General features: G+C 41.4%; 1 protein-coding gene across 6 annotated transcripts in view; it reads left to right on the top strand.

Annotated features, from left to right (window-relative positions):
• The first annotated feature begins 714 nt into the window (after window positions 1–714).
• PALS2 (protein associated with LIN7 2, MAGUK p55 family member) overlaps window positions 715–15,503 on the top strand; it is a 62,232-nt gene continuing 47,443 nt past the window's right edge. For 4 of the 6 annotated variants that reach the window (XM_064444418.1, XM_064444419.1, XM_064444417.1 and 1 more), the window contains exon 1: window positions 715–916. The gene's annotated coding sequence lies outside the window, so the exon portion shown is untranslated. Of the gene's footprint in view, window positions 917–8,342; window positions 8,517–15,503 lie in introns of all 6 variants that reach the window. The other 2 variants (XM_064444422.1, XM_064444421.1) reach the window with 1 other exon arrangement.

Raw genomic sequence — 15,503 nt, 5'->3', positions numbered from 1 at the left:
AGACTTGGACGGGGGAGAGTCCAAACCTGCCCTGGCAAACACCGACACCAAATCCAACCGGGGAGCACGTGTGCCCCACGGCGTGGGCACACACGCGCGCTGCCACGCACCCCCTTGCTCTCTCACACACTGGCGCTCTCCGCCACAAACGCGCTCGTCCCCACACACGCTTTTACACGCACTTGTGCCCTCTCACAGCAACCAGCTCCCTCCCTGACACACCCATACGCGCTCTCCGTCACACGCACAGGCGCTCCCTCTCACGCGCACTCTGACACGCGCAGTCACACGCACAGGCGCTGCCTCTCACACGCACTCGGACACGTGCACACACACACAGGCGCTCCCTCACGCGTGCTCCGACACACGCAGTTGCACACACACGCGCTCTCTCACACACGCTGCCACAGAGGCGCCGCTGTTCTCTCCTATACACTCTCGCACGCGCTGTCACGTACAGTTTACACACGCGCTCTCAGACGCACAGCCTCCCTCACACACACGCTCTCGCACAGACACACAGACACACACACACACACTCGCGGGGCGGGGCCCTCAGGCAGGCGCGGGGGGGGGGGGGGGAGGGCGAGGCAGGGTCGCGCGCGCCCCCTCAGGCGCCCCTCCGTTTGCTCCGGGAGGCGGGGGAGGTGCTCGCGCGCCACCGCCGCGGAGGCTGCGCGCGCGCGCGCGCGCGCCCCGGGGAGTCAGTGGGCGGGGGAGGAGGAGCGCGAGCGCGTGCTGCCGCCAGGCCGGCGGCGCGCGGCGAGGCGGGCGCAGAGCGGCAGGGGAAGCGGCGGCGGCACCGCTGGCTCGCGCTCTCCATCTGCCAACCGCCGGCTCGCGCGCCCGAGTTCGTAGATGGGGCTGAGCGGCGCCCGCTGAGGAGGGGACGGGGAGCGGAAGCTGGTGCCAGCCGGTGAGTTGCGGTACCGGCGAGGAGGTCTCGTGTGCGGGGGGGGGGCGGGGGGCCGAAAAGGTTTGTCCGCCCGTGTGTCCCTCCCTTCAGACCGGCGGGGAAATGGTGGTGGGAGGCGGGGTCCCGCAGCAGTCCCGGCCGAGCCCCTTGCCCCGGGGCCGGGCGGCCGGAGCGGGGCGCGCTCCCCCGGCGGCTGGAGCTTGAGGCACCCCGTGTGCGTGTGGCGTGAGGGGGGAAGAGTCGCTTGCCCGCAGGTAGCGGTGCCGGGCAGGCCTGCAGGGAAGCGAACATGGCAGCGCCGGAGTCGGGAAAGAGGGATTTTTGCCCCCGGAGCGAGGATTAACCCCCCGCCTCCCGCCTCCGGACGCGTCCCCGGGAGACTCGCTCTTCATCTGCCGCTCCGGATTATCTACCCGCCCACCCTCCTTCCCCCACCCCCTTCCCGGTATTTTCTCTCCTCCTGGAGATTATCAGATTTCCCGCCCCTCCCTCTCCGGGATCCTCCGCCTCCCCCCTCCTCCGAGGGGATTATCTCCCCCCTTCTCTGCCGGATTATCCCCCCGGTTCGCTGTCCCTGTCCCTCCCTCCCCGGTTATGCCCCTCCGCAGCCTCGCCTCTCAGGGATTATTTGCCCTCTCTTTGGGGTGATTCCTGCTCTCTTGATCTCTGCCCCGGCCTTTCCCTGCTTATTTTCCTCCCGAGGAAGTCATCCCTCCCCTTCCGTCTGCCTCTGACTGGGGAAAGGGGAGAAAATGTGGTTGTAATTGGGTAGGCAGGAGTTTCCAGTAGTGCTGTCATCTCTGTACTAGTACTACAGGCAAGTGGATGTAGGTGGTAGGAGAGGCACCGAGGATGTGCAGAGCTTGTGGCAGAGTTCAGTCAGTGGCATTGTGCTCCATATGCAGGAAAATATCTGCACCCTGTCTGCGATGTTACAGCTGTTGGTGGAGATGCTGGTGAAACAGAGCCTATCTGGATCCATGCTTTATAAAGACATCCACATGCATGGCTGGGTGGTGGGTATCACACGTTAAAAAAGCCAACAGCCTCCTAGTTCCTAGTCTCTTTGAGGAAGGTGCGATGTACAGTAGTAGCGTTAGAATATAAATGGGAAGGTGTGCAGATGACATTCCTGCTGCCCAGGGGTCAAAGCTGACTTGAATAGCTTCTGTCTTGGCTTTCAAGGCAGTTGGCTTAGGCTGTTGCTCTGTGGTGAGAAGAAATGAGGCAGCTATCTTTTGCTTAGGCTCTGATGCTTATGTGGTTCATTACCATCAGCATGCTGGCAGAGGAAAAATGAGTTTGTTCCTAAAGAGGAGAGATAAGGTTTATCCCATGTGTTTGGTCCTGTGTAGGTTAGACCATTCTCTTTTTGTTACTCCTGGTCTCATTGCACACGGGATTGCTGGAGGAGAGTTGCAGATCTTCTAACCATCTTGCGGCACAACACCCAGGATTATATCCATTAAACTTCCCCGACTTAGCTTTGGGAGGAGGAGGGGCTGTGAGAAATTGTAGAGAGCCTGGGCAGCTATAAATAGATGTCGGACTAGAGGTGGCTTTGAACGAATCTTAGCATGCTGCTTCTGCACAGATAGTGTCTGTTAAAGTGGTTGATGCTACCATCATAATGTTTCCTTTTTTTTCTGCTGAGGTGGTTGGCTTTTAGCACTTTGACATGTGACTGGACCATGCAACATCTGTCACAAAATTCTTCTTGAAAGTGCCATAGAGAAAATTCTTATTTAAATAAAGTGCTTATAATTGGAGTCTAGTTTGAGCTCGTTTGAATGTGATTTTTAAAGGGCTCTTCAGAGAAGTCTTTAATTTCCTCTTTCCTCCCTTGAAATGTTTGGAATTGATGATCTGATCTTGTTCTCCTTATTTTGTTCTCGAAGTATTGCACTATATAGATTACCTGAGATCCCTATTGCTGTGAAAAATCTGCAGTACTGAGGCATGGTGTCATAATGCTGGTACCATTGTTAGTTTTTATTTCCTTGTCTTTTCTAGATGAGACGCTTTACTACTCTCTTTGTTGTTGGGTTTTGGGGGAGTTTTTGGTGTGTGTGGTTTTTTTTGTGTGTGGTTTTTTTTTTGTTTTTTGTTTTTTTTTTTTATGGAACCTTCAGCAGCTAACCAAAAGTGTGTATATTTAGCTTCTTTGAATTCTGGGTGCTTGCATTTGTTCCAGATCCTATGGATCACTGCTGTTTCAGCCCATCTTGTCAAGAACTACTTAATATGGAAATTATTGACAAATATACTGTACCAGCTATGTGGAATGGTGTCTGTTCTGCTGCTATATTAGTGGGCTAACTGTGCATACTAAAAGTCTCTAAAATGATTGAAAAGCTGTTGCAACATATGTGCAATTGGACCTTTCTTGAACTACCTCTTGTTGCTTTTTTTTTCCTTTAAACAAATAATGGAAGCTATTAACTTAAATCATGGCTTAATCACATATGTTTTGCATTTTTTTTTAAATAAAATAAGAAAGTGAAGTAGTGAAAACATGCCTGGCTAATATGAAGGAATCTTAACAAAGGCTAATAGAGAGGATGAACGTCTGCAAGAACCCTGACTTTTAGGACCTTTCTTATTTAAAGCATAACATTTTAATCTGATCTTTTTCCTGAATTACTGTGTCTGTGAACCTCAGAGAGGTAGAAAGGAACAGAAATCTAGGCAATATAACTTACTACTACTGGCATTTTTAGTTGATGCTTAACCACAGTAGGAGCAGGAAAACCAAATAATCTACCAAACAATTTGGCAGGTTTATTTTGACCTGTTAAGTATGTGATTTGATCATTGTCCTCAAAGACTTGGCTTCTTCAGTAAGAATTAAGCTCCAGCTTGATATTAGCTCTTTGTGCTGGGTATTTCTACATTCAGAAACAAAGGTCAGTGATTTGGGGAAGACTTTATAGAACCATAATGATGGGCAAGAGAGTCTTTAGCATGAGTCTCTTCATACAGTGACTCAGTCCCTGAATCATTCTGTTTTTCTAAATGTCTTTATTTGTAGAACTTACTTACAGTTTGAATGTAGTTTTATAAAAGTTTAGTGTCCTGCTTTAAACCCATGCTTTCTGCTCTAGCTTTAAGGGATTTAAAGTTCGGACTTGATGTGACTGTCCCAGGCTCTTGTGGGTACCTTTTGATGCTCTATGCAGGACACTGATCCATAGACCAGTGAATCTTTTCTTATGCTGTAGAAAAGGGGGAGGATTTTCTTTTTACTTAAGAGACAGGTGTGCACTTGGGATTGTGATAATATTTGTGTATTGTTTTAAGTGTTTCAGTCTCCATCAGATGTGGAATGAATTATACTGTCCTAAGACTTGAAAGGATAAAAAACTCAACACAAGTTTAAATAAAATGCCCTGTTGTGTTCTGTGTTTTAAGGTAAAAATGGATAAAGATTGACTCATCTTGGTTTGAGGGAATTGACTGAGGTACTGATCACGCTACTTGATGAGGGAAAGATTGTTTGCTGCAGGAGGAGTACCACAGGATGGACAGATGGGTTCTCAATGCTACATACACCTGAAGTTGCTTTTTACTGCTTATCTTTTCTCTCCATCTCTCTCTCTATTTTTTTTTTCTTAATTAGCTGGCCTTAAATGAGTTGATAATGTTCTTTTGAGGAAAAGAGACTGAACAGAAGAATAATACAATCATATGATGTTCTGAGTTGGAAGGGACCCGCAAGGATCAGTGAATCCAATTCCTGTCCCTGCATAGGACAGCCCCAAAAGTCACACTGTGTGTCTGAGGAGCTGAGGTGTGGGGAGAAACTCTTCTCTTCAAGCCAAACCAGTTACTGTACCAGTAGGAAGTGCATATTATATGTTCTGTAAATTCAGTGCTGAGGCAGACTGGAATGGGTTTGGCCTTGCACATGTGGTAAAAAAATCACTTTTGGAAACATCCTGCAACTGGAGTGGCACAGACACTATTGGAGTTATTTGTGTGGAAAGATGACATAGAATATGATGGCAGGGTTAAGAGTGAGTCTGTGAGGGGGAAGGTGGTTTTACTGTCCTCTACAATAGAAGCTCATAAAGGGTCCTGGGAAAAAGTGAGTTTAGTTCAGGCTGATGTGTGAGAGGCAGGCTGAAATACAGATGTGTCCATCACAAATACTATTAGAGGAATGTAATGGTTTGTTTTCATTGTCAGGAAGATGTCAATGTGACTTTTTTATCACAGGATAAATAGTAGATGATGATTGTTTCAGAGCCTAAAACTGTTCTAAGATTTTATTGGAGCGTGTGCTAGCTAGAAGGCAGTGCCAAATAGCTGGATCAGTAGGTGTTATTGGCTAGCTCACTACGGTTGTAACTGAAGTCTTTCTGAGTTCAACAAAATATCAGAATAATGGTTCAGGTTTTGGGGGGAGGAGTTAAGATCATTTTTAAGTTAAGGTGTTATCTGATTCCATGGCCTTTATAACCATCTGCAGTTGGATCTCAGGTTATACCACAGCAAAACTGTTGTTTTTTTGCAGTGGGATAAACAAAGCATCGTGATGTTAATGTGCAATCCTGTGGCTTAAAAATTGCTTTTCTTCAGAATAAAGCAAGCCTGAATTATTTACTTATGGCTGATGTCATTCTTGCAAGAACAATGGAGACAAAAAAGAGAAAAAGAGAGATTAGGAGAGGTGTTTTTCCATATCAAAACAATTACATTCCTATTTTGGGTTAATTAGTGTCTTTTAAATGATGGTAAGTAATTTCACAACCTATATTAAATAATAAAAATAAAATTCTGAAAATGGGAGGTTCTCTAGCTCTTGTTTAATTATTTTCAAGGTCTCTTTGGCTTAAAAAAAAAAAGGTGTTATATTTTGAGAATGCTTCATATTAGCAACTGTTCTGTGGGTTTTACACATCAGTTATTTAAAGAACTAGTTCTGATGTTAGTGTCCAGGTCTCATGAAAGCATGGTGGAAATCAGCAAGATACTGAAATTTGATGACATTTTGGATTTACTGGCAACAAATGTTATTTAAGAAATTACTTGAATATGTTAAGAGTATTGACTAGTTTTGTATTCTGACAAGCAGCTGTTTGAGGGTAGGAACTTCATGAAGTCCATGCTGACTGTGAGAAATGTCAGTGGTTTCTGCAAACTTTGTTTTTTTGGGGAGGACGAAACCGATTCTTTACATCTTACACAAAAACATTGTTCTTACAGCTTTTGCTTACCCAGATCTCAAAGGATCAGATTACTGTTCCCCTTAAATTCACTTTTCCAGTAGGTGGAGAGACAACTGTTGACTTCAAATAAGCTTAAGCCTTTACTTTTTGATTCCAAACATTTTGTCAAGATACTGTTGAAATAATGAAAATTAGGAGGTAAGAAAAATAGTTTAAATTATAAGAGTTCATTTAAGCCTCTTTTGCTGTGATAGTGTTTGCATTCAAATATTATTTCTGTAGTAAGGGTGGCTACTCAAATAGTTTTTAGTTTTATAATTAAAGCGTTTTCTCCACCCACTGGTCAAACGTGCATTAATGAAAAGTTGAAGTGATACCATTTAAAATATCTAAACACAGGATGGAGGAAAGTAGATCGAGGGTAAATAGACTGAGGGTAAAACGATAGGGTAAGGCTTTTTCTTAAGACTAATAACACAGTGTAGGGGAGGACTCATCTGTAGGAGAATGAAAGAAAATTGTATCAGCCATTTTGTGTTATTACATTCCTTGATACATTTAAAAAAAAAATTTGATTCCATGTTCATTCATTAGTTACCAATGTTATGTTCAGAGATACACATACAGCTATCATGTGAGAGATTTTGTATGTAAAACATCTCAACAACTTTTAATGTGACATCGATTTATTTTCTTAACAAGTCAGTGGGCCAATTGGTAAGTCAGCCTTTACGTATCTTATTAAAATTCCACCCCATGCCTTTCCTGATCCACCGTTGAAGTTTACAGAAGGTTTTTTTTGGTAAGATGAAACTGCTTGTACAGCAGAAGTTCTAAAACTGGGAAGGCAATCTGCAGTCTAGTGAATGAAAGGAGTGAAAAGTTTATTTTGCCTTTCCAAGCAATTCTGGCTTACTGTATTGTGAACTATTGTGCTGTAGCAAAGCGCAGTGTTGCTGGACAGAAATTGCTTGAATGATATTAAGTTTACCATAGCCATACTGCTTCTTACTGCTTCGCTTTCATTTTTTGGGTCACTAGAAGTGCAGGAGGAGGAGGTGTAATTAACAATTGAAAGCTCAGTTTATGCATACATTGTAAAGGAATATGCGGGCAGGGAGAAATTGTTAAGTGAAACTTAATGTTTTTAGAGTGTATGACTGTAAGGCAGTCATCTGAATGCAAATCATGCAGATACTCAACTGCTCTTCCCAGATCTACTGGTATAGTTTTGCCGCTTAAACTAGATTTGGTAAGCAATAGCAAAATGGGATGGGCAGCGCTTGGTTTGGTCAGTTCTAATCAATGAAGCTCTTTTATGTAGATTTAATCTATGTAGCATTTGAGCAACCTCCAGAAGCATGTTGCTTAATGTTATTGGCATTTGTCATATGTGATCCTCCCTCTGCAGGCAAACTCTTTATTTTGCGTGCATTGCTATGTGTGATATGTAAAGCAATATTCAACTGAAGCTTATTTATGAAGTGAAACCCTAGTGATATTGGGGCTGGCTCTGTGATTTTTGTTTCATTCTTCCATAGCTTTCTCCAGTGTGGTCCCTCTTGCTGCATAGGTAAAATTTGACCTTGGCATGAGCCTGCTGTGTGAGAGTTGTCCCTCATTAGCTCGGTGATAATCTCATCGGTGTCTTGGCTCAAGAGTGATAAAATGGACGCACTACATTTGGGTCACTGTTCTTTGGGAAGCAAGATAAACTGGTAACCGGTGTTACTGGGTTTTAAACAGCATTTCTGTAACACAAGCTGGTCACAGAGGTAATGGCTCTGCGTGAGTTGCTCTGACTGATGGTCAAGAACCCTCATCCTGCTGCTGCTGCCTGCAGGGATCATGTCCTTTCCATGTTCCTGTTGCTAAAGGGAGAAGTGCTTGGGCAGTTTTGAGGACAGGCAATAAATACAGTAAAAGAAACGTTAGGAAAGGGGTATGACAGCACTGAAGAGTTGGCAGTTGAATCGTCTCTTAAGTTTGACACATAATTAGGTAGGGAAAGATCCATCGTCCATCTGTGTCCCCCCTCTCCTCTGGCTCCCAAGATGCAGGTCTTGGCGATCAAGACATTGTTAGAAATGGTGTTACTGGGATGTGAGAGTAACTGATTGTGTACTCTGGTGAGAAGGGTAAGAGGTCTTGGGTGTTGTTAAAAGGTGTAGAAGGGTGTTTCTTATTTCATTATGTTCAAGTTCCGAGTGTCAAGTACGAAACCGTGAAGCGGAGCCCCTCCTGTGTCTCAACAGAAATGTAGCTCGAACGCTCCCTCTGGTGGTTCCGCTCTGACGCCGGCGTTGGGGAATTGCGCAGGGAATTCGAGAGTTACGGCTCTGGCCGAGTGGCGGGAGCCCACCGTTTTCGTGTGGGCGCCTGCTCGCTTAGCTGGCTACAGGGATAAATAAGCCGGTGCTACTTAACAGGTAAGTAGCTAAATACATTTTTAAAAAATCCACCGTAGCCAAAACTTGATACATTTAGAAATCTTGCTTCTAGCAGTTGGATGAAAAAGTGAATCTCCCATCCAGTAGTCTACTGCTTGGGGACGTCACTGCAGTCTGTTTGCTGGGACTTTTCGTGCTGTCTCCTGGAAGCATGCAATTTTACTGTTGAACGGAATTTATTAGCTATGAATTGAAGTGTACACATTTAACTGCCAAATCCTGGCAAATAGCTCTGCAAACAGCACCGACTAAGTTAAACAGCAGCAGAATAAAATGCATAGTTCTTACAAGTTTGCCATACAGTTCTCAGTCTTAGGTCAGATTCCTTGTTATTACAGTTCAGGAAAACTGTAAGCAGCAACAGCAAAACTGTTGAATAGGGGTATTCAGAAGGAAGTACTTTATTGGTACTAATGAATAGGAAATGGAAAAGAGAAGGGCAGACTCTTCAGCTGCTGGACTTCTAATAAAGTAGAAGGTCTCAATATGTATTGTCATAAGTAATTTGAAATTTCCAAGAGAAATTAATGTTTCATACCTGATTGCAAGTTTCTGGTATTGTTTCACCTTGTTTCTTTTTAACTGTTCAAAACTTGAGCTTCTGGCTTCTGGTAAAGTTCTTTTTTGTAAACAAGACATAAGGTTAGGCCTTGTTTGACCACACATCTTGTTTCTACATAAAGCTACCAAAACTATTTTGAGACAGCTTTGTAGCACAGTGAGACTCTCAGAATGGTGCTGTTAGGTCTTGCTGTTAACTGGAGATATTGAATTAAAACACTTTATGTGGACTATTAAGTAAGTTAGAGTTTATAAGAATATAATGTTTTATGTTTTTAAAGCAATCTCATTTGTAAAGTACTGCCAAAAGCCTATATAGAGAACCTTTCAGTGAAAAGAGTAGGAATTTTTTCTGTAGAGGTATAAGGATTAATCTAATCACTAATTTTGCAAGAGGTGCTTTCGCAAGAAGTTCCAAAACACTCTGCTGCTTCACTTAGAATGTATGGGCACTATATGTGGAAAAGTGAGACTTCATGTCCATTCGTGTTTGACATCTGGTGTTCTGCAGTCTTACAGATTACACGTGCCTAACACCACTGATAAAGACCATTACACAGAACGTGTACTTTTGTACACAAAAGTCTTTTCTCAGTATTCATGCCATTATGAAGCTTTTACAAATTTCAAATTAAAAAAAAAAATAATCCCTTGGGCCTCCCCCTCCCCCCCAGGCATAAGTGATTTTACTTTACAAATATAATTACTGTAATTCCAAAAGGTAATCTCTCTGGACAGCCATAGACTAGTTTGAATTAGATTGCTCTGTTTTTTCCTCCAGGGTGAGTTAATACATTGAGTTTTATTTTTCTGTAATTACTTCAAAATTCAGATCACTCTTAATGCTTACTATTGCTCCTTATTACTAGGCTGGGATAGGTAAGAATATTTGTATTTTAAAGGTTAACATTAACTTTTTTTTACCTATAACTTTATTTCTCCAGGTAGATATCTGCTCTACTCCTGGAGCTTATGTTGTATTCACTTTAGTCTCAGTTGTAGAGTTTCTTAATTTGGAAATACTGGAAATATTTACTTAATAAGCATACGAAATCTTTCAGTTGTGACATTTAAGTAAGTGTAGCTAGAGCAATTTTTTTGTTAAATCTGTGTTTCCAGAGTTCCGGTTTTGCAGACCTTTCATGTAGTCTGGCAGTAAGCTTCATGAATAAAACAAGTTACTGCATTTTACCTCTATTACAAAAACTTGGGATGGAAAGAAGTTGGTATGAAATAAACAGAGGAGCAGGGTTAGTCTTGGGAGATACTACAGTCAAGAAAATGTTTTTCTCATTTTTCTTCATGAACATCAGCAAGAAAGACAAATTCTTTGGATAGATGATTGTGAACCACAGTGGGACGCTAATTCCAAAATGCAAATGCTTTTATCTAAATGGCCTGTTTCTATTTGGATTTTACTTAATTTAAGAAGTAGATATGCACTTAAGCATTAGATCAGAGAAATCTACAAAGATCAATTTGTCAGTGGACCTCATTGTTTGAGAATATAGTGCTGTTTTGAAATAGGCAGAAGGAAGTCTTTGGTATTTTGAGATCTCAAGACGGGACTTGCTGTTTGTGTTGAATACAAGACTAGCCAGGGTATCTGTAGGGGCAGTTAATTTTAATTCTGTGTTTGGCATCTGGTATCACAGTGCAGGAACGTTATATACTAATGCAAGATTTCTTTGTTAAATGCAATGTTAGTGGGTAAAACATGTTACTTGCATTGTCAGTGAAGCCCTACAGCCTAGCCGCATAACACCTGAGTCCATTACAAACCTGAAAGTATTTGGGTGCTCTTTGACATGGTAAGTTTTCAAAAAATAAAAACTGTCATTGGGTCAGACTGAAGGTTCATCTAACTCCGTATCCTTTGTCAAACATGCAGTGCAACTTCTGAAACCATTCAGAATCTGTCAGGAGCTCCTATTGACATTATCTCTGAGCAGATTTTCAGGAAGACAGAAGACATGGATGTCTCTTGATGAGAAAGAGCTAAGGCCAGAAAATGTAGTGTCTGGATAGCCTTAAATTCAGCTTCCAGAAATGGGTAAAGCAGCATATCATGGTCCCCAGGAGCATAGACATCATTAGCCAAAAACTGGTGAAGAATTGTGCTGGTCTGCAACAGTGGCAGAATCTAAAATTTAATGTGTTGTTCACGACTAAAATAATGTCTTATGTAATTGCCCTGGGCCTCCATGTTAACAGCTTCCAAAAAGATCTGACTCCTTTGCAGAGGGGATTGAAAATGAAGACAGCAAAATGACTGATAGTGCTAAAGGCATAAGACTGAAGGTCTCCTAAAAGTCCGTCTCCTTGCAGACAACAAAGATAACACATTTGCCACCCTTTCTCTGTTTTTCTACAAGTCATTAGGGAGCCAGTATAAATGCAAGAGGATGATATAAAATACGAGACACAAGTAAGCAGCTACTTGAATGGCTACTTGTAACAAAAAGATTCCTACTCCGTAGTAAGGCAGTGAAGAAAGACCCTGCATTGGGACCTTTACCTGTTTGATGTGATCTTGCTCTATGTTGAGATATTACCCAGTTGAAGTGAATGAGGTGGTTACAGTAATGGGTTGGAGCTGGCAGTCAATCCATTAAATGCTGTTTAAAAAAAAATATTTTTGTTTGTATGTGTGCCCATGACTGTATACATACATCCATATATGTGTAAATACATAGAGGGCATTTTTTATAAAGTACAGTATTGTATATATGTGTGTTAAGAGTGTACGTGTGTATATACATGCATACATGTACATCTTAAAAAACAGAACACCTGTCTGTAAAGAAAAAGCCCAGCATCCATAAGGTGTCTAGGAAAGTATAAAGCCAAAGTAAGCGTAGATGATATCTTCCCTAGGTAATCTCCCAGAATCCAACTAATGCTTAACTTGAAGTCTTTTTGAACTAAATGAGGTTTGTAGGTTGTTTATGTAATTCATATTGTGTGCTTTTACTGTTAAAGATGTTTCCATTTCAAAACTAGTCTCAGCTTCTTCATGGACTAGTAGTCATATATAAATTGCTACTGTGCACTGGAGATCTGTTTGATTAAGCATGAGAAACTTCTAGACCATCTTGTGTTAACAGTGAACAGATGTATTTTGTTCAGTGAAATCAGCTTGATATGAGATCTTAAGAGTCCAAGCAGTGATTGCCATACAGAATAGAAGCATAGCGCTATAGGAATAGTTTCTGCTACCTGTTGGAAATGTGATGACAAGGACCCAGAGAGATCTAAAGAGCTCTTTCCTCTTTGCTTTTCAGTATTTCATCTTTTCACACTTGTTGGTAAAAGCCAAAGTTCTTGTGTTTGATCCCGTCATCAGTCAGTTGAAGAGGTGATAAAGAAGCAGTGTCCCAATATAGTTTTCTGAAAATGTTTAAAAATATTTTTTTTCAAGGTGACTTTCTTCTTAACTTTAAACAAGAAGTGTAGTCACTGGTAAACCCCTAGTCTGGAATGAGTGGAATGTAGTAGTTCTCAGGCTTGACATAAAATGGGAAGTGTATAAAAATAAGAGCAATTCCATTACTAAGAAATTGATCTAGGCTTTCTGAGGTGCTCTTTCTTCTTGGATAAGAGATACTAATAGTGGTAGGTAAAACAAATAATTGTATTGGGTTTTTTTGTTTTTGGTTGGTTTTTTTTTTTGTGGTTTAGAAATAATGCAACAGGGGAGTTCAGAAAAAATTGACCAACTTCTCTTATCCCAAGCTGCACCAGGAGGGCAGGTTTTCCTCTAACTATTCGTATGTCTCGCTCAGAGAAGTGATGATGGTGTATATAAGTTCCATTCTCAAAAATAGATATAGTTTGATCTTCTGATGTGTTGAAGGTGAGGCTTGACTAGACTTGTTTTTTCTCTTGCTGAAGAAATAGATCATTTGGAAGAAAATGGAGATAAAGTGCAGCATGCTTGTATATTTCTTTTATAGAAATAGGAGAAAAACAAGTAAAATTTACCAGATGTACATTGAACATTGTCTGTTCAAGTGGTGCCCAAAAATACTCATGTGCATCTGAAGATTCTGAATGCGTCATAAATCTCAGCTAATATTATCTAGAATTACTATACTTGGTTATTTGTGACCAAAATTAGAATCCTGCAAGAGCTTTTATTACGTAGTTTTTAGAGTTCATTGGCAGCTTCTGACTGAAGTTAACAAGATGAAGAAAGGCAAAAGAACTGAAGAGTCACCAGGACTCTAGATCCTGACCATCTTGTAATATAGAATTTAAAGAAAGATCTCTAAATGTCTATAGCACAGATTGTTTTTAATCAAACTACTTATCCTTTTAATGCAGCTAAGCCCCTATTTTGGTTTTGGTGTCTGCTCTGTTTTTTAAGCATTTGGGTATACTTAGGAAACAGGTGTAGTGCTTTCTTGGGTGAACAGAAATAGGCAGTAGATGGAAGGATAGTGGAAAAAAACTTATGTATATGTGAGTATGAATAACCTTTTTGAACCAAATGTGTTTATCAGGAGTTACAGTATGTGACATTTCACAGTTTGTACTTAAGGAAGTACATGCAAATACTTCTTGTCAGCCTCTTTTGAGGGGATCTGAACATATAAACTTCAGAATGAGTCTTTCATTCAAGTAGGTCACTTCCTTCCTTTTTGCTCTTTTTCTCTGGCCTAAATCCCAAAACCAACTTTGCCAACAAATGCCTTAACTTTGAGGTCACTGGGACTACTTACCTGCTTGCAGCTGAACATATACTTTAAATCATTTCAGCAATATATTAGCGAATCCCACTTCTCTGTAATATTGCCTAACGAACTTTTTTTAAGGAAGTAGGCTGATGAAGGAGCACAGTGAGTGGCAAATTGAACCTACCTAGCTTTGGGAACCTCCCTCTCTTTCCCGTCAAGGAAGGAGCAGTAAGCGTGATGTCATCTTCCAGGTAGAAGTGCCAGGCTGTATACATGAAGACAGGAAGAGCAGGTGACAGTCTCATTTAAACACTATCCATTCCAGCATGGTGAAGGCACTATCTTTTAGTGCTAGACTGTGTGCAAAAATGACAGGCCAGGTGTGGTTCCTGGGCCATCAGCTGGAACATGCTCTAAGACATCTTAAATTTTTTTCTTTTTCCTTCTGAGCCACTCCTGTTGCTGTATCTAGTTTTTCTGCCTTCAGCATAATGTGTTGCCTACTTCTCAGCTATTTTTTGCCTTTTATTCAATACATTTCCAGACAATTAGTGAATTGTTAAATAGGTGTTCAGGATTTTTGGGCCTCAAAGAAAATTTAACTCTTGTTACTGTGTTGGAGAGATGACCAGCTTTTCTGTTTATGGTGGGTTTAAATTTTGGCTAAACGTTGTAAACACTGATGTTGGGGTGTGTGTGCATGCGTGTGTGTTATGGTGGCTGGTATAATTTGGAAATGTACAAAATGATGACTAAAAAAAAGAGAGAGAATCTGTCAATAAGATGATCTTGAATTTCTGCATCTCAGTGGTGTTTAAACTCATTAAAATATATTTTCCACCCCTCCCAAAAATATAATCCAACAAAAACCTTCAAAGGATTAAAAGCAACTAGTTCTTTTATTAGAGGTGGTTTTGTACAAGGTGTCAGAAGTGCTGTGTCTGTAAGTTTGTTTGGAGTACTCTTATTGTAGTGTGTGTCTTTTTTGGAATCTGTTTATTCCTTCCTCAAAAATGATGGAACACTGTGTGTTGCATTGGCTTTGCTGTTAGCACTGTGGAACAATTTTCAGGGAAAGGAAGAATGGCTCAGATGCACTTCAGTGATACTTCCATGCTTCAGATTGACGGTATAGTCTTGCAGCTCTGCTGAACTAGCAGATTTGTGCTGCTGCACTATGCACTTCTCTTCTTGTCAGCCTTTGCATTGTTTTTCTGTATCCTATCATACAGAAAAACCTGTATCCACCTGTTCTTATAAAGCCCCATAACTGAAGAGCAAGACTGGTAGAATTAATTTACTGATTTATTTATTTTATTAAGTCCTGAACTTACGATAGTCTTCCTGATACTTGAAATCAAGAGAGATCTGGCATAGGTGCTCATACAACATTCAAGAATGTTTCTTTCTCACAAAGAGAGACCTCTTTTGGTTCAGGTATCTGCCTAGAACAAGAACTGTCTACTGAGTGACTGACTCGGTTAAAGAATAATTAGAAAAACTGACAGACAGTGCGTTATCTGTAGGTCTTTGGTGAAAATCTTTTAGGGGAAGTGTTCTACAGTTTCCTGCTGTTAGTATTGCCTTCAGAATGGATGAAAATATTTTTCAGCTTGTACTTAAGTTTAGACTCTTTCCATGTGTTATACTACTGAATCTGGGCCAATGACTACTTTTGGCTTTAAGATCAAATAACTGTCTTGGGACTCTCATTTGCCATTTGTCA

This window comes from Phalacrocorax carbo, chromosome 2 (assembly GCF_963921805.1).
Source record: "Phalacrocorax carbo chromosome 2, bPhaCar2.1, whole genome shotgun sequence".
Taxonomy (NCBI): domain Eukaryota; kingdom Metazoa; phylum Chordata; class Aves; order Suliformes; family Phalacrocoracidae; genus Phalacrocorax; species Phalacrocorax carbo.
This window is presented reverse-complemented; position numbering and strand designations above follow the sequence as displayed.